The following is a 15,292-nucleotide window of genomic DNA, read 5'->3' as shown; positions in this document are numbered from 1 at the left end:
ATCATAATAAAAAAGTAATATTTTGATAAATGAATAGTTCGTATTCCAATAACTTTCCAGCTAAACAAAAGCCAGTTAATCAAATTACTGTTAACATTTAATCAACTCCATAATAAAAGGTGCCAGAAAGGCATTTTCTGAATACTTTCCAACGCTTGTTCAAATAGCTTTCTAGTTGAAGAATTGATGAATGGTAAATCCAGAAAAGCGCTTCGGACGCATGAAATTTATAACGTGTTGTTTTTATATTTGACTTAAGATGCATAACCAGTTGTCTATAATGTGTACAAAGGGGATCCAGAGAAAAATATACAAAGTGAACTAAACAAAAGCCAGTTAATCAAATTAATGTTAACATTTGATTCCACTGTATGTAAATATTGATATCGAAATTTATATTTGATTGGTGGTGACTATCCAACGTGACATTGAACAAAATTTTCTATTCCCCTCTGAACATCAGGACTACCTCGTGCGAAGTTATGCGTGGTTAATGTTCCCAGTACCCATGTTTTTGCACACCGCTTTTAAATAGTGATAGTGAAATTATTTTAGATGTAAAAGCAACACAGAAAAAAAACATATCATTGAATAAGTAATTTACTTCTGATCGGTATTGTTTATTCCGTGTATAGTACTAATAAAAGCAAGTTGACATGATAAAAATTCTATGTAAATTAATATTTTATGTTCACAAAGTAAAAACAATTTATACGTAGTGGTATAACATATTAATCCCTTGGTTAAGGGAGATATGAAGAATTGTTCCCCTCGAATAGTCATATTTCCCCTCAGGCGATGCGATAAATTCTCTTTGTTGAACAAATCTCCCTAATACAAATAAATGTATCTGTTTGCATAATAGGAGAAAAATATCTGTATGTGAACAGTTTTGTTATATCCATTTTCAACCTTCTTAACAGATATTGAGCTGATTTTGGTTATTACTACATCTCTATTATAAATATAAAGTTAACCTTCGTGAAATGTTACTAGATCGTGTATTTAAAGATTGTAAAATATCCCAAAATTGATGAATAGGTACGACCAATAACCCAAAATGTGCAATTAGTCTATTGACATTTGTCGTCACCTCAAAAACTAAGACGGCAAGTATCATTGCTTAACGTTGAACATTATTTAATGTCTATTGTTTTCTAAATTTCTATTATCTCGATCGATATATCATGAATTCTGATCACCGCAAACGGAGGTACAGAATATTGTTTTTGCGCAGGCGGAAGTATGCACAGTTTTTTCCTCCGCTCTAAATTTATTCTGTAAGTAAAGTAAACTAATTGGGTATGAATGATAACACATTTTACAAACATATGTATATATATATTATGTATGCCATGCTTTTATATTTCTGTTGTTTTTCTCACTGAAATATGCTTTAATGAAGTTCTTACACAATTTTGTTTTTGTAACGCGATGGTGTAGTAAATATACAAATCCCGCCAAACACATTATACCGATTGCTTATATTTTGACAATATAATTATTCTCCTGGGAAGATATTTTTCAGTAATTTTGGTAAGCACTATTTATTACTAAATTCTATTTGGGTTCCGTCTTGCTATTCGGCAGTAGGTAATAATCCTTCTTTTAAGAGATGTAAACTCAAATGTGCATCTAAAGCGAGAAGATCTCATGATCTGGGTCATCATCTTTTCATACGATGTAGATCTATATTTATAACAGAATTGTATATGTAAAAAGTAAAATCACAAAAATACTGAACTCCGAGGAAAATTCAAAAAGGAAAGTCCCCAATCAACTGTTACTGTAACTGTGTACACATGTTTACCATGTCATGATCTTTCTTACTGATATCATGTAAGACAAGTGGCTATATAATGAATTTTGCAAAGATTTCATTGATAATAAAGTATCATCAAATGATCGCGTAACATTCTTTTGGTAAACTTCGGAACTTCCCAAATCATGTGCAGTCTATCTTATTGTATGCTATTTGATGATAGTGCGAAAGACGAGAATATCTTAATAACTTCTCTTTTTTGTTGGAACACTGAAAATTATTTACAAAATTCGTGCGAGGCAATACTGCCTAAGATGGTCTTTAAGGGGATTTTTAGAAAAGAGAATCATAAACCAGAAAAAAATGAGAACCCTAAAGTTAAAAAACGAAAGAATAGAAATTAATGGGGTTCTAAATATGAAATATAGAGACAACAAATTGTCACCCCTTGCAAGCAACCTCCCAGAAATTCATCAAGTTTAAAGGACTTTTGGATATTTTGTCAGACATATAGCAATGCTTCATCTGACCGACTAAAAACCAGTCAGACCAAATCTGGAAAATAACTGTTATTCCCCCAAAACCGGTTTAAATTTAAACTCTGTATCCAGTACTTAGCACATGCTTAATTTGTTAAAATAGACTCAAAGTCTTAATGTTTTCAAATATTTTGCGGTTTTTCTACATAATAAATTTGAATTTATAAAGAAACAGTCCATGGGTATAATATTTAAGATGTTAATGCAGTAATGGGAATGAGAAAAACCACATCTTAACTTTTAAATATGATTGATTTGGGCTGCAAAATATATGATCACATAATTTTAATTTACCGGACATTTGGTCTGATGAGTTGACAATGTTTGTCTACCAAACAAAAAAAAAGTTAAATCACAAAAATACTGAACTCCGAGGAAAGTTCAAAACGGAAAGTCTCTAATCAAATGGCAATCAGCTGGCTAGTCAGACGGCTAGACATGTTTGGGGAAGTCCATACTGGATCAAAATTGTAGACTATTATTGTCAAATTATGACATTCATTTGTATGTTAATATCATCCATATTTCTTTGGTTTCGATTGTGCACACATATATTGTGGCGTGTCTTCCAGTTTCTATATTAGGAACAACACTACAACATGATAAATTTCAATTATGTTTAAAGTCGCTTTTTAAGTTGTAAACTACAAATTCAAATTGACTTACATGCACATGTATTCAGTATTTTTTTTAAATAAAAGTGCGTAGTTAACGTTGTTGAGAAAAGTCAAATTATTTAATAGTGTTTGCGTTATTTATATGTTTCCTAATACATTGTATATATATATATTTGTATTTCGTTTTATAGAATATTCATATTGCTTTATCTCCGAATGTCTAAAATTAACTTGCATACTTTTGATTATTTATAAGCGGTTCTAAAAGATCAACGTGCACTGCAAAATATCATAAAAATCCGTTAGATTGCCCTTTTAAGTACCTATTACCTAAAGATATCTAACTGACATACGACGACCGACGAAACAGAACTACTTCAAGACAAAAACATTTGCATGATACTGGGCATAGTTTCAATTTTTTAATGACGTTTATTCCGTTTAAATTTAAAATCTAGGGCCTATCCCATGGCAATCAATGGTATTTTAACCAATTGAATGGCACTCTAATTGAATTATATCTGTTTATCTTTAGTGTTGACAAAAATAATGTTAAATAGAGAGGCGAAAGATACAAAATACAAACTGACAACACCAAAAGACAAACAACAGTATACAAAGAACACGAACCAAAACATAGAAACTAAAGAATGAGCAACACGAAACCCCCTACAAACCGGGTCTGGTCTCAGGTGCTCCACATGTGGCACCCGTCGTGTCGCTCATGTAAGTACACACTCGATTATAAGTTTAATTCAGTAGGTCACAGTCGAAAAAAAGAGTACAGGATTGTGGTTACGAGGACTGGAACATATCCGTCGTCTTCTGTGAAACAGATATTCCATAACGATCAACCAACTCGTGATGGCGTCCGTACAATTTTCGAAGGGAAGATTTCAACTTCACCACTTGGAACTTTTGGTTTAATATCTTCCTTGTGAGCAACAAACCTTTATCAAGGAAATCTTGATAGGAAACGCAAGCCCTGAAATAGGAGATATATATTCCATATGCATGCGGTTCTGGAATGTTGCTACTTAAAAATCATCTCTTTTGTCGTCAAGTTTTGTTCTCAACCGACCCTCATTGTCAATCTCTAGATGAAGTCATGAGGCAGGCTTAACTGTATCAGTTGTATTCTTTATTTCAAGTTCGATAGGATAGATGTGTTCAACATACAATGTCGTCACCAAACTTTGAATTATTTAGTGTGAGGACATCATCTATATACCGCAAAGTGAAATTAAGGAATAATGCTAGCCTCTATTCATTCGTCCTTAGAAGTTCCTATATGAAGTCAGCCTCATATGAATGAGGAACAAGTCGACAAGAAGAAGAGCACAGTTGGTTCCTATGGGAATGTCGATTGTTTATTGAAAAACACGTCCTCCAAATGTAACAAATATGTTGTCAATCATCTTGTTATGTCAGTTTCAGAGATTTTTTGGGGAATCGGAATAATTTTTTACAAATTTTAAATCTGATACGGGAGCATTAGCTACGATTTATACAAAAAAAATATTTAATAATAATATGATTTTTTTTTAAACAATCAAAGCGGAATATTGAAATAATATTTCGCTGTTAGCAGTCAAAATGGTTCAATTTTGTCAAATAAGTTCAAAAACCACCACTGGTGTATTATTGGCTTGCAAACTCATTTGAATTTTATTCAGTCAATCTTAAATATAACCCACAGTTAGAGGTGGGTTACGCATGTGATAAGCGTGTTTATACAGATAAACGATGATTTATATATGTTTTAGTCTTGACATGAAATCAAACAGACATAACAAAAAATCATCATTTAACGATTGCATGTTTTGTCCTCTATGCTCTTCAACTTCGTAATTTATTTTGCCCTTTAAACTTTTTTTGATTTGAGCGTCAGTGATGATTCGTTTGAACACGAAACGCGCGTCTGACGTACAAAATTTCAATCCTGGCATCAGTGATGAGTTTATTCATATCTATATTTATGTTTAAATCGGGTCGTTGACTATCGACAGCCTTTAGATGTCATTTGGATGGTTAATTAGATAGTGTCTTGTCTAAAATACGCAAGAAAACTGATACATGATAACGAATACATGTATTGTTAATTGCTTCTTTTGGACTTTTTGAAATTTTGATTTTATGAGTTTCACTATATATCTGAATATACGGCTTTTGCCAAAGAACGAACAAAGTATATTAAACCTTAGTTTACTAATTGACACAAATCAATAATTTTTTATTCCGTCTGATGTCTTGTAACCGTTTAGCAATTCTGACCATTATTATTGTGATAGTTTTTTCGGATTTAAAGACACCGCAACCGCTTTTAAGGAATGTAACCTTTAGAAGAATGTTTGTTTTTATTAGAATATGCTACCCTTTCTATGTTAATGTGAATTGAGTTTGACTAAAAAGAAGCCTTTTTTTTATTTTACCTGGCAACTTTTGTATGCTTTTACCTTGGGTTCTAAAAACTGATCAAGGATATAAGGCTTATAATGTAATAAGCTTGACGAGCTTTCCATCTTCATAAGACTCGTCGTGGGTTTGAAAAAAATATTTACTAAATAATTAAGAAAAACATATCGGGTTCGGTTATTATAATAAAAACAAAGAATAGCATTTGTTTGGAGGGCATGTCAATTTACTTCTGAATTTGTATTATCAAATTAACAATTATCATAAAAAAACATTACATTTCTTTAAAAGTACTTCATATTAATAAAATAATCATAGATAACCGCACAAGAAGTAATCACTATTTTTATAAATATGTCCAATTTGAGTTAGATATATACCAGTAGTTGTCGTTTGTTGATGTAGTTCATAAGTGTTTCTCGTTTCTCGTTTTTTATATAGATTAGACCGTTGGTTTTCCCGTTTGAATGGTTTTACACTAGTAATTTTTGGGGGCCTTTATAGCTTGCTGTTCGGTGTGAGCCAAGGCTCCGTGTTGAAGACCGTACTTTGACCTATAATGGTTTACTTTTATAAATTTTGACTTGGATGAGAGTTGTCTCATTGGCACTCACACCACATCTTCTTATATCTATGTTTTATTAAGTGCAAATTACTCTAATGCACAACTTTTAAACCAATAAAACGCAGGTCGCCTGTTGCATACATTTCTTTTTACATATCTTCAAAATTTAAAAAGTCAATTTCCAGGTGTTACATTGTATAATGAAAATAACATTCTTAATTTTCTTAAATTTCTGAACAAAACATGATTGAAAGTACAATTTTTGCAGTATTACATTTATGCTAATTGTATAGAACCACTAATCAGGGCCCGGTCAGAGAGAACATACCAGAAAGTAGTATGTATTTTTAAACAAAATAGTTCTTACGCATAGCTGTAACTTTGTCAATAAGTAAAATATTTGGATAATTCTGGTATCAAATGAAAGCTTAATGACTTGGGTCCACTGTAGAACCCTTGTCGAAAGTTTATTTTTTATGATAAACAAAATACATGAAATTATAATAGGAGGGTACATTTGCCCTATTGTTCAGATTAGAAGCTCCAGTTTTTGTACTAACAAAATTCCGGGAACCAGTGCGCTCTAATATGTAATTAAAGGTATGTTGAATTTTTCAGCACAAGTCCGGATAAGGTCTAGTTTTGACATCAAATGACTGCCTATTTATTTTAACTTAAGACAAAGTAGCCATTAATGTTTGAAATTGCAGAATTTAACATAGAAAGCAATGGGGCTATGAATTAGTGGTTTTATTCCATATGCATACTTGCGTGTATGTGCGTATGAAGTCACAAAAATTCATAAGTGCTAGGTTATTGTAGGAGGAAAAAACAAATCACATTTTTAACACACTACATAGGAAGACAGACATTTCATTATTATACTCTATTATTATATTCTATATAGAATGGAAAAACAAGTTGGTTTATCACAGACGAAAAATATCACAGCTTCTTCTGATTCCTGAAAAAAAAATAAAAAGTAGTTGAATTTTTTTTTGTTTTTTGGTGTTTTTTTTTTTAATTTAGGATATTGCTCCGTTTCTTCACCATGGGACGTAATTTTTTGTTACATTTTATTGTAGCCCCGATGCCCTGAATGGCATTTCTATGTTATATATAAGATTTCTAAAAACTTTTTAGTACATTATTGAGATTGTTTAAATCCAGATTATAGTAGGTTATCATGATTGTTTGATTTCGGCCTTATTAGAGAAACAAATACAGGGAAATACTTTTTCTCATCTTTATGTAATTATTCTGATAATTAATTGGAATACACGTTATTCAGTGCCACTGACAGTTTACGACATTTCACGAATATAGAGAATCCTGCTTTTGTTCGAAAAACAATGAAAACAAGCCGAAGCACTTTTTTGGATTAACCTTCATCAGGAACACTCAGAGCCGAATATTTAAAAGCCAAGGATATTTAAGAATTGAAACATTTGAAGAGCTATGTGACAATAAAGGACCTACAATAATAGCCAAATATATCAAAGAGCAGCTTTGCCTAAGGATGTACCTATTTTTAAAATTATAAAAACGGATAGTTTAAAAAAGGTTTGTTATAAATCATGTCAGTACCGAGGTTCTGACTACTGTGCTGATAATACCTTTGGGAAATGATACTTCAACAGCAGCGGTATCGACCAAGCGCTGTAAAGAATTAAAACAACACTTTCTAAATTGCATGCGTCCGAAGCGCTTTTCTGGATTTACCTTCATCGGGAACGCTCAAATACGAATATTTGAAGGGCAGTGATGTTTAAGAATAAAACCATTTGAAGAGCTAAATGAACATAAAGAACCTAAAATAATAGCCAATTCCGTCTAATGTCCACTTTGCCTGATTGAGTTGAAACCTTATTAGTTTTTGTTAAAAATTTTGATTTATAAATTTGGTATAAATCATGTCAGTACCGAAGTACTGGCTACTGAGCTGATGGTACTGATAGAACTGTTGATACTGATTGAACTGTTCAATGTAAAAGGAATACATAGGTAACAAAATATTTGATGGCGAATATGTGATATATATAATTGGGTAAAACAAAATCTTGTCCTACGAATTAGCGTCCCTAGGACAAAATTTCATGATTATATATCCCCGTCTTTGAAATAATGTCAAGAGGAGGACAAATTTCATTTTGTTTTGTCTGTACAATAGACAATATTTCACAGATGGTTTGCAATAAAATTTTGCCGAGTTAAAGAGGTGTGGTAAAGTTATATTTTGTCTATATCGATACAATATTTCATGGAATTCTCTAAACTTTTTCTCATTAAAGGGAGGTTCAAGAAATGAATATTTTGGACAATGATATCATTAAAGTGTTTATTTTACTGATAATTATAAACAAACTCTAGCCAAATAAATATTTAAAAAATACAGTTATACAAGTAACATAAGTGTTTGCACCTCAAGGATGACATGGAATACAGGCAACTTTTGGAATATATAAGTCATAGAGCCGAGGGAATTGCTGATAATCAGAAAAGAGAATTATGTAGAAAGGCTACTTCATTTGTATTGAAAAATAATGTTATAAATATTGTTTATGATAAATAACAATAAATGTTTAGACAAGAAACCAACAAATTTTTCATGGACAATATTTCCAAGATTCCAGAAATCCTCACAATTTTATAGCGGGTGAGTCCTCTAGGAGGACATAATTTGACTAAGGAATATGTCCATAGACATTGACAAATTTCAAGGAGAATTAGACTATTTCATTATTAAACAATTGCTAAACTGATTAACAAATTAAGAAAACAGTTTCCTAATTGCAAAATTCTGCTACAGAGCTCTATGGTGTATAAAAACATATCCATTTTTCATCCGGACCATTCAATTCACCATAAAATAGCCCGATAAGAACATATTTCCAAAGTTCACCTCTTCAGATAATTTTTGTTACCGTTTTAATACATGCTACTCCAGACAAAAAAATACATAAATGATCCTAGAATACCAAAATCTTCAAAACTTTATATTTCCTTAGCAACTAATCCTATCCTTTTATGAATTAGGATTTGAGCTTACTTTCTTTATAGAACGAATAACATGAAACTTTCTAAAATTACTATACTATTTGTCTGGTAAATTACGTGTGCCTTTCACAGATAAAAGTGATAATAGAGGTAGGTTCAATATTCCAAATTTTATGTCACACAAAGGCAATTTTCGAAAAGAGCAAACTAAATACGTTTATATATAAGATTAATTAAAAAATGTTAGAAATATATCATAATATTTACCTTTATCATGAAAGTTCCAACCCAAACATGTGCAAGCGATGTAGAAACGTTAGGAACTCTATGACCTAAGGGGATCTTAAACAATAGCCATATTCATTTAAAGTCAACTTTGCCTGAGGGAGTTGGAACCTTAGTGTCTTTATGCATCAATATCTATATATATTCAATTAATTGAACAGGTTTAAAAGCAACCAAATTTTAGTCGGAATGAAATAGAATTCATAAAGAAATTATCGAATGTCTGTCCTCAGCCTCATAAATTAGTATACACGGAGCATGGTGGTCTGACGTGTTGTTGCTTTTAAAGGGGTATTATGTAGCTACGATTTAGACTTGGTTTTTTTTCTTCAAACATTTTTAAAAAGGGGAATCTTTAAATAAAGATCAAAGGCTGATGTATTATTGACTTGCAAGTCAACAAATCGACCTCTTTTGAAACCGTATTCATGCGACCTTTCATTCCACCCTTAACTGGAGACGTTGACTGATTCGACCCATAAAAAAATCCTTATTATACAGGTATAAACAATGATTGACATACAAATTTAATCAAAAAGACCTAGAAAAATCGTCATTATACGATTGCACGTGCTTGTTTATTTATATTTATATTTATGATAATTTTTGGTCAAGGAACATCGGTGTTCTTCGGAGGTCATCTCAATGGTTAGTAAGATGGCGTCTTGTCTAAACTACACACTCCTCTAATAATGCAAACATTGAATATTTGTTGTTCAGGTTCGTTTTTTATCTTATTTTTACGGGATTGAGATGACAAGCAACGACATATTTGTGCATGTCTTTGAATAGTTCTGAGAAAATATTCCGGTTTTGCATGAGTCTTGGTTCTGGAAAACCGCTACCGTACCCTGATCGATCAACGAAATACTGATACATTATAACGAGTGTATTGCTTGTTAATTGCTTCTTTTGACTTTTTATTATTTTTAGATACTACTTCTAAACTTTTATTGTCTTATTCTTATACCTGCTACTTACTTTATCATTGTGACGTTCTTAGAAATTCTTAACCATCACCAACGGCATTGTTTGTACACATCGACGCACAACATATGATAATCTGCAAAATGCATGCTTACATATTTTATTTCGATCTATATTACATTTTTTCTGTTAAAAGTAAAATTACAAGAATACCGATCTCCAATGAAAATTCAAGACGGAAAGTCCCTTAACAAATGGCAAAATCAAAAGCATCAAACGAATGAAAAACAACTGTTATATTCCTGACTTGGTACAGGCATTTCTTTATGTGGATAATGGTGGATTAAACCTAGTTTTATAGCTAGAAAAACCTCTCACTTTTGTTACAGGTGCACAAAATCTTTTAAATTGACCATAATGTGTAGGCAAAACAAACAGACATAGTAGGTAAAAATGTCAATATCGGGGGTACAGCAGTCAACATTGTGTTTTAATCTTAATCACTATAAAAACAAATAACTATGTCAACAAAGAAAATAACAAAGCGCTTAGGTATGAAATTTTGTTTGTCAATCTGTCTGTGTATCGAGCGTCACTGATGAGTTTTTTGTAGACGAAACGCGCGTCTGGCGCAAATATAAAATTTCAATCCTGGTATCTATGATGAGTTTATTTACAAACATTGTGTCGATGCCACTGCTGGTGAAGTTTTAATTCCCCGAGGGTATCACCAGCCCAGTAGTCAGCACTTCTGTGTTGACTTGAGTTATCAATAATATGTTCATAATTATAAATTAACTGTTTACAAAACTTTGAATTTTTGAAATACTAAGGCTTTTCTACCTTAGGAATAGATTACCTTAGCTGTATTTGGCAAAACTTTTAGGAATTTTGGTCCTGAATGCTCTTCAACTTCGTACTTTATTTTGGCCTTTTTAACATTTTTTGATTCGAGCGTCACTGATGAGTCTATCGTAGACGAAACGCGCGTCTGGTTCAAATATAAAATTTCAATCCTGGTATCTATGATGAGTTTATTTACAACCACTGGGTCGATGCCACTGCTGGTGGAGTTTACATTCCCCGAGGGTATCACCAGCCCAGTAGTCAGCACTTCTGTGTTGACTTAAGTTATCATTGATATGTTCATAATTATAAATTAACTGTTTACAAAACTTTGAATTTTTGAAATACTAAGGTTTTTCTACCTTAGGAATAGATTACCTTAGCTGTATTTGGCAACACTTTTAGAAATTTATATCCTTAATGCTCTTCAACTTCGTACTATGTTTGGCCTTTTTAACATTTTTTGATTCGAGCGTCACTAATAAGTCTTTTGTAGACGAAACGCGCGTCTGGCGCAAATATAAAATTTCAATCCTGGTATATATATGATGAGTTTATTTATGTATTGTTAATTCTGTTTGGGTTGGTAGTTTTGTAGTACAAACAAAATATACACTTGATTTCAGATGATGATAGATGGATGGATGTTTAACGTCCAGCACTAATGCAAATTCAGAACGAAAACGTATTAATGCACCATGAATATGAACCCTGCTTTGCTAGTTGACCCACACGATAAGCCGGTTTTAACTGTGCTAATTCACAAGGTAACACTCTGCAAGAAGACATTTCACACTACTCGGACACACGACCAGTCTTTGTTATTACTCTTGAATGCCGCGTGCTAATTGGATAAGCAGTAAAGACCAATTCTAAAGTTTTTGTTCGACTCAGCTAAGGGTCGAATCTACGAGCAATTTCAAACCAAAATTTACTAAAAATACTTATACACTAGCAGTAGGAAGCCGACATAACACAGGAAAAGAAATATTTGCAGTTGCAAAATACTTAAATGATACAGGTTGAGACCTCAATTCACCTCCATCAGTGCAAACTTCCAGTGCAAGTTCTAAGCCAGGATAAGGCGGGAAGGAAGTTATAGTTTTTATTCTTATCTTTAATGATACTCTATATTTTTGCGCAAATAATACTAGGTATTTTGAAAACAAAGTGTCGCAAACGTAGCATTTTCGCAAATTATTTGTGGCGAATCAAAATTCTCTAAAAACGATATGGTCCCTGTGTATTCAAAAACATTTTACCAGTAATAATCACCCCGAAAATGAACCTCGACCTGTATAAATACAAATGTCTTTCTGTTAAAAGCAAATATATGACTTGTACTTTTGATGATGATAACGGAATAACTAAGAGTATATGGTCTCAATGCTTAAACATTACTATATACGAAAACAAATATTTTATATACACAAATTTATTACGAACATGGAGAAATAAATGAACTAAAATATACATCGCACACTATTTAACTCATTATCTAAAATACGACTCACATGGGAAATCTAGCTAACTGCCCCTGTTCTAAATTACGATCAGAAGAATGCTTTTATTTACGTATGGTATAGGACTGTTCTATCCTAAAACATTTTTGACAGTTCTAACCTCGAACACTTGGACTGTTCTAGAACAATTTAAAACAGTTCTATGACAGATAATTCTGACAGTTCGGAAGAGAAGCTAGAACTGATCCCAACTGTACTTTGTTATCAGCATTTATTATATCGAACTTGAAATTAAAGATACCACAGATACACATATTCAGGTACGTTGGTCTCATATCTTGACTTACATCTAGTCTAGAAATTGACACTAAGAATTGATTGACACCAAATCTTTACGGCAAAGGGTTCGTTTGTTATTATATTGAAATTAAATAACTCGAGTTGATATTTAGCGATATCCAATGGAAACTAGTTATGAATCTTATCATTGAATATGGAAACAGAATTATATTAATAATTTATAAGTTATTGTTTAACTAGATGTACCTCACCATCAATGACTTTTATGTAATCTTCAGATTTGTCACTGCTCTTAACAGGTCGTCCTACGACTTACATGGACCATTGCAGGGAATTTGTAACATACATTTATAAACATTAATGACAACCAATGTTTTATTTTCATTTTCTGTATTTTATATTCATATTTTTTTCATTTTGTTTTTCTCCTTTGTAATTTTTGTTTGAATAGGCAGAATTATCGTGTTTTTGAAAGGTTTTACTTGTTGTTTTCTTTTTTGCTTCACAACTTTTCATGTTTCAACCATCTATTAAGCGTTCAGCAATCGCTAACTGTGTAATACTTTAGTTTATTTACATTTTTTTACAGAATGTCTTTAAGATAATACTATTTCTTACGCATTCGGAGTCTATTTAGGTATACAATATCATTCAGCAATGAAATCATTTATTACTTACAAAGAGAACCAAAAAGAATGGCAACAACAGGACTCCTAGGAATATACAACAAATCCATTCTATACAACCCCAATCATCAGTATTTGGCATCCTGTAATGATGTATATATGTATTATATAATTGCGGTTTTTATCCAACGCAATCATAGGATAGAACGTTGTTTTCAATTTAGACTTGTTTATATTTTTTCGTTTGGGCTTGTATTATATTTGCCTTCGGGTTTATATGATCCGTTCATCCTATTTTGACTCTTTCAAAATTCAAGAGTCTATCCTAAATTGAGGTAAATTATATGGCCTTCCAAATACCGTTTCGATTCCTAACATCACTGAAGAGACATTAATTGTCGAAATCCGGATATGGTGTACAAAAACCTTTGCACCTTTTGTTTGCGGTATACCATCTTTTCCGCAAGTTTATTGTTTTCTGTTTAGTATTAAATTTATAATTGAGATCCATTTATTACATCGGTGATCCGTTTATTTGGCAATCGCCAATGGCAGTCAGCAGGGTTTAAGAACATCAGTTGTTCGACCTGCTAGTCAAATGCGTTTTGTTAAAATATACTTTTTCACTCATTTGGTCTTTTGGAAAATGTTGTTTGTGCTGTATTTAGACCCCTCTACCAAGAAATTTGTTTTGCATGCACACGTATAAAAATTGCGGTTTTTATCCAACGCAATCATAGGATAGAACGTTGTTTTCAATTTAGACTTGTTTATAGATATATATATATATAAAGAATACAGTACTTCGCATTTTTACGTCATATATTTATTTGTTTAGTTTTTTTTTTTTGCATCAAATTAAGTCAGTAAACATTTAAATATTAGAGTAAGAGCACACAAGGCACATCGCTTCGATTCCCGTTAGCACTTCTGGATTTTAAACTGCGCAATCAAAACTGATTTATATACAGCAATATGAATACAAGTTTTGGATATACGTTAAGGCGACGGACCACCCCCCACCCCCCACCCCCAAACCAAAAACAAAAATTAAGCAAAACCTATGTATTGTACTTTAGAGCAGATGTGCTAACATGCTGAAAATTCATCTTTACGGAAATATATATGTGAGCTGTTGCTTAAAATAAAACGATTTCAATGTAACAGTTTATACGAACTTCAACTTAACAACTTAATAAAAGAATACAAAGAACAAGAAATAAAGTCGATGAATTTTCTGCTTACCATTCCGGATCACATAAGATAATACCCGTTTTAGTGCAATTCGTGCTGCTCAGTCTTTAGTTTTTATGTAGTGTTTTGTAGATTTTTGTTCTTTTTTTACATCGTTTCATAAGTTTTGTCATGATTTTGTAAGTCCTCTTCGACTTATGAAATTTGATTTTCCTTTTGGTATTTCCTACTTCTTATTTTTCTGTACTTACGATATAAGTTCTCCTGCCATAATCAGTCTGGTATGTTATTAGAGATTGGGTTCACACTGCTAAAATCATAACAAAAGCAAACTCTATATTTACTGTTAGTTGAAGCCAGTATATATGTACCTGTCATATCAGCTCTGTTTTGTATGTCATAAATGATGATGATGTAACTTACCAAGCCGTCCCATCAAGTTTTAATTTATAATATACATGTACTTTTACACATGTGACATGTGAGGGTAGCAGCTTTCCAAAATACGAAATACACGACACAGCAAATATCATACAATGTATGGTCTCCTATAGGGTCCCATAGTACATCTGTAATGGCAATCACATGCAATACTCTACTTTGCTACAAGTATTTCCCCATTAAAAGTAAGCTATTATAAAGACGGTACCCTGTCATAATAGCTGTTTGAAACCATCAATATTTTTTAATATTGCATCATGGTGATTTTGTCTTTTATCATAATTTTAAATAATTGTATGTCAACTATTGTATTAT

The 15,292-nt window shown here is 32.0% G+C and overlaps 1 long non-coding RNA gene across 1 annotated transcript; it reads right to left on the bottom strand.

Moving 5' to 3' along the window:
* Positions 1–6,076: 6,076 nt before the first annotated feature.
* On the bottom strand, positions 6,077–14,842 carry LOC127736911 (uncharacterized). Its single transcript, XR_007999243.1, has 4 exons — positions 14,788–14,842; positions 13,395–13,485; positions 10,162–10,243; positions 6,077–6,862 (listed from the first exon to the last, which is right to left on the bottom strand). It is a non-coding gene; the product is annotated as an uncharacterized LOC127736911 (long non-coding RNA).
* Between the last annotated feature and the right edge of the window lie 450 nt (positions 14,843–15,292).

The sequence above is a fragment of the Mytilus californianus genome, unplaced genomic scaffold (genome assembly GCF_021869535.1).
Source record: "Mytilus californianus isolate M0D057914Y unplaced genomic scaffold, xbMytCali1.0.p SCAF_4, whole genome shotgun sequence".
Classification (NCBI taxonomy): domain Eukaryota; kingdom Metazoa; phylum Mollusca; class Bivalvia; order Mytilida; family Mytilidae; genus Mytilus; species Mytilus californianus.
This window is presented reverse-complemented; position numbering and strand designations above follow the sequence as displayed.